The sequence below is a fragment of the Echinops telfairi genome, unplaced genomic scaffold (assembly GCF_000313985.2).
Source record: "Echinops telfairi isolate 266 unplaced genomic scaffold, ASM31398v2 ScPeMD7_7469;HRSCAF=8507_1, whole genome shotgun sequence".
Lineage (NCBI taxonomy): Eukaryota > Metazoa > Chordata > Mammalia > Afrosoricida > Tenrecidae > Echinops > Echinops telfairi.
The window spans coordinates 71,920,979-71,930,574 of NW_022111373.1; positions in this window are offsets into that span (position 1 = coordinate 71,920,979).

Below are 9,596 nucleotides of genomic sequence, written 5' to 3' on the forward strand. Positions count from 1 at the left end.
TGTACCTTATTATAAAGGAGCATTGTTGTAATCTCACATCCTGCCTGCCTGTATTGCTTAAGTTTGCATGGGTTTCATATGCTGTTTGCACTGACTTGGATTTTATTCTTTGCCCTTAATCATTAAATAGGGCATTATTCCAGCTTGGAAACTCAAATACAGTCCAGGAACTGGAAAGCAGGCTTGCTCCATAATCATTTGACTTGGTTTCATTAATCTGATTCTGGATGCACTTGAGGAAAACTATTTTCATATTGCTTTTGAGTGGAATGCCATTGTTTTGAATTCTACTTCCATTCACACATATAAAATCATCTCACATAGTTTTTCCCACATTAGATGATATTGGTACTTCCCACCTCTCAACCCTTGGTTTCTGTTTGAAAACTTCTGCTGAGCTTCTGATGGTACACGTAGTCAAAGAGAAGTGGGAATTTGTTTTGCTCTTTTTCTTCATTCTGTTTTTCATTCTCCACACACCCACTCCTGCCCACAAATCCAAGACTACAGCCTTACTTGCAGCAACGTGATTCTGCCTACCATGTATCCAGTGGATCATTTAAATAGCTCTGATTCACCTTGACATTCGTCATATGCTTCCGACAGGTGAATACCTTCAGGCGGCCACCTGGAGACACTTTTCTGTAATAACAGACCTCGTGGGTTTCAGGAGGGTGCTATGTAACACCCTTGTTTTCCAGGCAAGAGATGACATAGGTAGAATTCCTGTTTTTTTGTCCGATCCCCCTTAAGATATTTGTTCATGTTCCTTCTTATATGTGTGTTTGCAATCAATTTTAGTGGTTTTATTTTAACCTTTTCAGTTTTTTCTTCAGATACTCTATTGTATTTCTCTCTTTTTGTTGTCTCTTCTAGTTTGTAATACAGTTATATGTTAATCTGGTAATATATATGTCAAATATGATTTCTGTGAGGCCATATAAATAAGTAAGGGACCATGAAACACCAGCAACGTGGAAGCTATGGCAAAAAAACGGTTAACCAAGCTAGAAGGAGAGAGCTTGATGGGCTACCTTTAGATTGATGGAGGGTGTCTTTCAGCTTCCTTTTCTGTGTTTAGCTTCTTCATTCCTTTCTCCTTAGCCCCCATCTCCCTTAACCTCTGAGAAGCTGTGTTAGTCTGGGTGGGCTAGAGAAACAAACTCATGGACACTCCTATGTGGATAAGAAAGAGCTTTATATAAAAGAGTAATTGTGGGTTTTGTTGTTGTTGGTTTTTTTGGCGGGGGGCGGGGGTAACAGCCACTTTATTCCGAGTGTCATCTTTAGGCCAAGGCTGTTTGCCCTAAGCAAGGATGGTACCAAGGGCATTTCTTTCCTGGCCCCAGTAATTGTGTTTTAAGAAAACATCCCAGCCCAGTCCCAATCAAGTCCATAAATCTGATATTAGCCCATATGTCTGATACAAGTCTGTAAGTTCCTGCTCTGCCGGAGAACTCACTCATACACTGCCATTGACTTTCCTTAGGAAACCTGTATTAGTCTAGGTACTTTAGAGAAACAAATCCACAGCAACTCATGTATAAGAGAGTTTTATGTAAAGAAAGTGTACATCACGAAAACATCCCAACCCAATGCTGCCCAAGCCCACAAGTCCAACATTAACCCATTAACCCAACACAAAGTCCTCCACCTCACAAAACAGAGGCAATGATGCCGACTGCAGGAGGAAAGCTGAGTCAGTGAACGAATAAGCATCTCAGCCCTAGCAGGGGTCTCCACACGGCTGCTTCAGCACCCAGGGCTGCATCGGGATAGATCCATGTAGCTTCTCCTTGGGGATGTCTTGTAGGAAGTCAATCTTGCAAGCTGAAGCAGGGAACTGCTAAGGCAGCTGCACCCTGGTGCGACCATCACAAAGCAAGAGACCCAAGAACTAGAAAGGCAAGGCTCACCACCCATTTATCCCTCTGCCTTTCAATTAGCCCCACATGTGATTATCAGCCAGGTTGGCACAATTAACTAACTCAAAACCCTATGTAGCAGTTCAACTCTCTCCTATTGGGTCCCTATGAATTGGAAAAGTTTAGCACACAGTAACGATGGCAACAGCAATGTGATGTGCTAGGTACAGGGTAAAAGAACCAAATCAAACCCAACCCGAAACCCAAGCCAGCAAACGTTATTGCCCTCGAGTCGGACTCACCACCGCCCTCCAAGTGAGAGTGGAACTGCTCCTGTGGGTTTCCGAGAATGTCAGTCTATAGGAATGGAGAGTCTCATCTTCCTCCAGTGCGACAGCTGGTAGTTTCAAACTGCTGACCAGGACTCCTCTGAGCCTTCTGCTTCTGCAAAGATACAGGGGGAGTTTCGGCCTGTCCTTTAGGGTCACTATGCATTAGAATCAACTTGGTGACTCTGACCCTGGTTGTTTTTTAAACAAGTTAGCAACTAGACCTCATTATTTCATCTCTGAGAATTTCAAAACTTTTTTTCATTAGGGTACTAGCCCTGCTGTGACCCCTGCACTATATTGCTGACATGAACAGGACTGGCTCTCACTTGGAAATTCACACAGCCCTGTTACTAAAGTTCAGGAAGGTTTTTTTGTCTGCAACCAGAGTCCCTGAAATGGCATTGTTCATTAAAAAAAGTCGGCTTCATATGTGTACTGATTTTCCTAGTGATATCTACAATTAACAGTTGCCCAAGGGAGTCAAAGTGTGTTTCAAAGGAATGACTCTTGAATGATAGATTCTTGGAATCCTTCAAAGTCCAGCAAGCTTGTCTCAGGCTATTCTGCCTTTTAAAAAACACCTTCCAGAGAAAGCTAGCAGTTTTTTGATTTTTCTCCAACACACCTAAGCAGCTTCGGTGTGAAATATAAAGTATACAGAAGGATTGCACCAAGGCTGGAGTTTTCCAGGAAGTACATGTCAGAAGATGAGGAAGTGAAAGTGTTGGTAGGAAAATGGTTAAAGTGATGAACCATGAGGTTCAGGCCATGGAGTGCTGGCTCTCCACCTTGACTGGACAGTCATTATAATCACCTGGGAAGCGTTCAAAAGTACTGATGGTTGAGTAATTGATTGGGGTATGTGATTAAGGCGGCTTAGCCATCCTGAGTCCTAAAAGATCCACGGGTGACTCTGATGTTGAACCAAGCTTGCAAACCATGGGAGGAAATATGAAGTAGAGGCGAGAGAACAAACAGAAGGCCAAGATATCAGAGAGCCCAGATGCACTAGGCTTCTGGAGACCCAGATTCAGAAAGGAGGCTGCCTCTGAGAGTGGCCTGCCAGGATGGCAGTTAGGTATGAGTTTCCGGTTGGCTGGAAGGGCAGCTCTGTTGAAACGAAATGGAAGGAAGAAGAAAAGGATGGTAAGATGGGGCTGTAGGAGGGGTCACCTTTGTGAGGTGTTGTTCTCTGGGATGAGTGCAGGAGCCCTGGAGGAGCAGAGAAGAAGCCGGTGGAGGGATCTGACAGGGGAAGGAAGAATGACCAATGTGGGGAGGACCGTGCGGTTGGATGGGATGAGCCACAAAGGAGAAGAGGCTTTACATGGAAGAGTGATGGTTGGGAGTGACAGTGGGGAGCTTGGAGGAGCTTTCACTAGCTCGTCCCCTTCAAGGAGTTTTGGAGAAGGTGGGGAAAGACCCTAACATCAGCGAGAGCCATCGCACAAGTTCACCAGTTGCCAGTTGCCGAGGGCGCCCCGTGTGTCCCAGTAGATCTGTTCTCCCCAGGATTTTCGGTAGGGAGACCAGTCCCTGGATGAAGACAACACACTTGGTAAAGCAGAGGGGCAGTGCCAAAAGAAGAAGGCCCTCAAGAGCCGGATTGGCACAGTGGCTGCAACGCTGGGCTCAGACATAGCAGCTGTGAGGATGCGGTCAGGCTGACAGTGCTTCGTTCTGCTGTGCATAAGGAGGTGCTTGTGAATCCGAGCTGACTTGATGGCACCCAACAGCAGCGCCGCTGCTGCAGCGACACCACAGAGGGCTGGGTATAAAGAATCTCCAGAAACCCTCACCCGGACCTGAAGACTTGCTATTATGGGCCCTGGCAAGATGAAAGGAAGAGGCAGACTCCCATTTCCTTACGAAAGACAATTTCTTTTATTGTGGAATGCTTCATCAAGACTTACTAGGCCTTTCTCTCCCTTTCCTGGAAAAGGAGTACAAGAATGCTCATCACTCAAAAAATAATAAAATGAAATGAAAAGTACCCATAAAAAGGAGGATCACTCCACAGCAAGTCTCTGAAAATAATTCTTCCTGAGGGAGGGAGGCAGGCAGGTATAGGCCTCCTCCTGAGACCCGTCTACCCAGGGGCCATGCAGCCTCAGGAGAGGGGCAAGTGCCAGGCCAGAAAGACCTCTGCTCTAACCTCCCATTGATTTTTATCAGCAGGAGCTAAATGTGTCCACTTCAAGCACGCTGTGTTTGAGGACAACATTTCACATTCAAGGTTTTATGTTTGAAAAAGATGTTTTCCAAAAGCGCAATTATCTTTTTAGAAAGAGTAGTTCTCAATTAGCCATCAGGCCATCTTTCTTTTGAAGGGAAACGTGGCCATCAACAAGAAGGACTGCTGGGTGAGAGCTGCCGGAAGTTACAGCAGACACAGGGTTGCTTACAGAAAGGGCCGTTTTCAACAGAAAACTGAATGACCCCCCTGGCGAGGGCTCAACTGGTTGACTGTAGCTCCTGCAAAAAAGGATTGGAAAGATGTTCCTACAGGCCCACTCCCTCTATGGATGGAGCAGGATGACGGAGCATCCCTCAAGTCTAGAAGCATCATCTTTTTATTCACTTTTCATGAACCTATTCAACCATTTCAAGAGGTAGCATATGGTCAAGTCCTAGTAGTGTTCAAGGAAGAAACCCAAGCTGCACTGAAGACATTAGTAAAAAATGAGATTCTATATGTTGCCAGAATACTAATCAAGATGTTTTAATAAGCTGATGAAGCACTGGAAGCACTCACTCATCTACGTTAAGAAATTTGGGAGAGCTGCATCTGCTGTGAGAATGAAGTAGCAACTAGAGCATTCATTCTCAGCAACTAGACTCCAGAGAATGGGGACATTTCCTGGAAGGGTCACACAGTTACTGGGCAGGGCCCTAGAGGAGCCCTGCAGAGAGACTTCAATCACATCAACATAGAACTCAGTCTCCTTAGAAAGAAAAAGGAGAGGCTTCGCGTTGACACGTGTGGGGAAATAGAAAGGAACTAGATGCAGTCCGTTTCTCAAGCCCAGAAAAATGAGCTTATTTCTGAAGGAAATAACATTGAACTTGCATTCAGCTGCTTTAATCCAGCAAGCCACCAGGGTATGGGAACAATTTGGGATGGTAGCTATGTTTCAGGAAAAGGAACAGCTCAGCAGGTTGAGGAGTAAGATCCAAAAGGTGTCCAGCTCCAGGCCAGATGACTCCCTAGACTTGTCCGTGATGCTTTGATGCAGTATAATTTATCTAATAGATTTGAGTCTTTTTACTTTTAAAAGTTGTCTTCATCCTAAGTACTACAAAGATTTCTAGTCCTCAAACCTGATTATGGTTTCCAACTAATTGGAGAGTAACCATTTAGAAGAAATATCATGTGTTAAGAATATAGTATTAAAAAAATGATGCCTGATGAGAGTTAAAAAAAAAGAAAGAAAAGAAATTTGGGAGATAGTGACTGGGTCAACTGACTGGCAGAGAGTCATGTGCCAAGAAAGGTGCCCCAACAGAATGAGGAAATTATCCAACTACTTAATTACTATCAGATGCAAGTATAGTTTCTGAGATCAATCAGAAAAAGGATGCAACAGTGCATCTCCAGGTTCACGTACGTTCAGGTTGGATTCAGAAGGGGACGTGGCATGCTGACAGCAGATGGATCATGGCTGAGAGCGGAGACTACCAGGAAAATGCTAAACTATATTTTATTGGTTACTCAAAGGCATTCAACTGTGTGGGTCATAACAAACTTTGGATAACCTTGAGAAGAATGGAACTTCCAGAACAATTCGTTGTGCTCACGTGGAACCTGTACACAGACCAAGAAGCAGTTGCTTGAACAGAACAAGGGACTGCTGCGTGGTTTATAATCAGGGATGTGAGTGCTAGGTTTGTTCCTTTCACCACGTTTACTCAGTTCGTGTGCCAAGCAAAGAGTCTGAAAAGTACATCCATGTGCAAGTTGGCCAATGAGTAAGGAAGACCAGAGATTTGATACATTGGAATTTGGGGTTGTCAGAAAATTGGAAGTACCGTGGACTGCCAGAGAACAAGCAAATCGGTCTTGAAAGAGGTACTGCCAAAATGCTCCTTAGAAGCAAGGATGACGAGACTGCACCTCGCGTGTGTTGGACATGTTATCGGGAAAGACTGGTTCCTGAAAAAGAACTTCCTGCTGGGCAAAGCAGACCCGTGAAGGAGGACGACTCTTGAGGAGCTGGGTTCTAGACCAGATGGGTTGCCACCATAGCGCAATCATGGTCTCAAACCATTGTGAGGATGGCGCAGGACCCGGGGTGATTTGCTCTGTTGTTCAGAGGGTCACTGTGAGTTGGAACCAACTCGCCAGCACCTGAGAGCATCATTCAGTAAGTATCTATTGAGGAAATTATCCAACCTCTCTAGCCGTGCCTTCAAAGAAACGTCTAGTGCTCTGCTGTAAAGATTACAGCCAAGAAAAGCCTGTGGGGCTCAGTTCTACTCTGTACCACATGGAGTCACTGTGAGTTTGGAACCCAATCGACAGCATTGTTTGGTTTGGGGTGTGTCAGGTGCTCTTGTAGACACTGGAGCTAGAGCACTGAGCAAGACAAACAAGGCCTCCGTCCCCCTAGAACTAAGAGTCCGGGACGGGGTGGCCAATGATAATAAGGTCACATTAAGTGCTTTGCAGGAGAAAAAGCAAGGCTATTTGACAGAGAACTGACAGAATGAGGGCACTGAGTGGGTGAGCTACTTTAGAGGGCAGGAGGGTTTCCCTGCAACGGTGACACTTGATTTGAGGCATGAATGACAAGAAGGGTACCACACTCTCGGCCCGAAGGAAGAGGCGTCATGGTCGGAAAGAGATGATCTGATTTAGTGAGAGGCTAGGAGGAAACAGGAAGTCTGAAGAGAAATACACTGCGTGGTAGTCTAGGAGAGAGCGAGGAAGCTTGGTTCAGGGAACTAATGGTGGGAGGTGGGACAAGTGGCCAGATTTGGAGGATGTTTTGAAGACTGACCTGGCAGGCTTTGCTGATGGAATGCAAAATGTCTGTGAGGCTAAAAAAAAGAAAAGAAAAGAGAGTTAAGGATGATGCAAAGATTTCTGATTGAGCAACTGGCAGATGGGAGTTGCCATTTTCTATGACTGGGGATGATGTGGGAAGGGCAAGTTCAGGTGAACTTGGAGATGCCAGGGTTTGGTTTTCAGAGTCCAGGCGGGATTCTCCTAGGATGTGGAGGGTCCTGGATAAATGCCTTTTTTTTTTTTCATGGAGCACCTCTCTCTATAAACAATTTTATTATTTAAAAGTATCTTAGGGAATGGATAATCTCCTGCGAGATGTTTACCTGTTTACCAGGATCGACAGCGATGGATTGCGGCGAGGGGCTTATGCATTGTTCATGATCCCACCAGTGCGCGTAGAGATTCCTCAGGGATCCAGACGCCATCTCCCCTGGTGAGGAACAGAAGCCCTCGCTTCTTGATCCTCATTGCCCAATGTGCTGCTTCCATATCTCGCCCTGTGAGAACGAGATAGCAGTGCTATTATTACTCACAATGCCACGGCTGTTTGGAACCTGCTTGTATTGAAACAATCTAGATCTTGTTTCTGCAGCTCCTTAGTGCCATTTACTTACTGCTGGTGACATCACTGCTGTGGTCCTTGGTGCTGCCCGTGAATACCAGCGACTCTCTCAGGGATGGCATCATAGTGCTTCATTGGTGATCATTACAAGTGCAAGTCTTGCCCATTGTTTGTGGGAAAATGTGAATAGCTGCTCACTTGATGGTGTGCTTCTGTTAAATGTACCCTTGGGGATTTCACAAACTAAACGAAGAGGCCCCTGTCTTGCCATCATGTCTTCTCTGGGACTCTTTAGCTCCCAGGACCTTCCTAGACTGGGTGTTCTTTCCATGTTGCCTGCACCCCTGCCCTCCACGCACCATCAACTGAGAAGGGGCGCTGAGCAGAGTCAGAAGAAAGACCCCATCCACTCAAGGAATGCTACTTCCTCTCTGGCAGGACTTGGTACCAACCGAGGAACCTAGAGGAGTATCACATCCGTAGGCAAGCAGAAGACACTGATCAGAACAGCCTGTCGACACTACAAAACCCTGTGTGGAGAACCCTCAGCTAAATGGGGCACCGCCACCTCGAGGACAGCCTGACACACGCAGCAGAGCCTATGGAGGGGAGGACAGCCACTCTGGGTGCCAGCAGTGGGATCTACAGGCTAAAGAACGTCAGCCGTTATCCCTTCTCAGGTGCCATGGACCACAGCCAGCACTGTGGTTGGAATCCCAGCAGGCCAGAATGAATGCCAAAACAAACTCACTGCCATTGAGTCAATCCTGACTCACCGAGCCCCTGTAAGACAGAGTCGAACTGCCCGCTGTGGGTTTCTGAGACTATAATTCTTCAGAGAAGTAGAAAGCCCTGTCTTTCAAACTGCTGACCTTGTGGTTTGCAGCCTGTGGTATTTCCATAATCTGTAAATTTGAAGATTAAGAGTGTAGGGGTAGAGTCTAGCCTGTCAACCGGAGATAGCCAATGAGATCCCTGTGTGGGCATGGCCTTCTCATGAGAATTCTGGGAAGTTGTATTTTCCTTCTTGGGGACTGGAGACACCTTTTCTCTGCTCATTCCCTTGGAGACTCTCTACTGACAAGCACATGGCACTACGCTGACAGACCCTGTGCCCTGGAAACTGGAGAAGCCATGTGGAGACCCCTGCAGCATTCAGAAACTTATACAACACCACTTGATTTCAAAGACTTTCCATCGATTGGTCTGTGATCATTCGGCATCATTGCATGTGTTTTGTGAGTCTGAAGAGGACTTTATAGATTGGTATCGGACATATGGGCTAATATCAGACTTAGGGGCTTGGACTAGACTGAGTTGGGATGCTTTCTTAATGTATGATTACCCTTTATATAAAACTCTCTTATACATATATGAGTTTCTGTCGATTTGTTTCTCTAGTCCACCCAGACTAACACAGCCCAACATGTAACCACTCCAAATGCCACTCAAATCAAGGGCTGCCAAGGGCCTTCGGTAGCCCAGGGCTCTGACCTTGTCCTGGGGCTGACTGGAGGCAGTGAAGGGAGACTGTTGGTAGCATCCTGGGCAGCCAGATCGTCCCAGATCTGGGGAAAGGAACTTTGGGTCTGTCAATAGGAGCCACTTGTCACAGGCCTTCCTCCCGGGAGGGGGTCAACACAGATGCTGACCTGTGTTGTGTTTTCCAGTGCTGGTGTGGATTTGGAGACACAGGGAGGGGCGGCACAAAGTTATCCAGCATCGAAGAGGGCAGAAACTGGGTCCCATGCAAGCTCCAGGTGCCCAGCCAGTCCCAACCAGTCCCCACACCGTGAGGAGACTCCGAATTTTGCAGGTGGCGCCTGTGA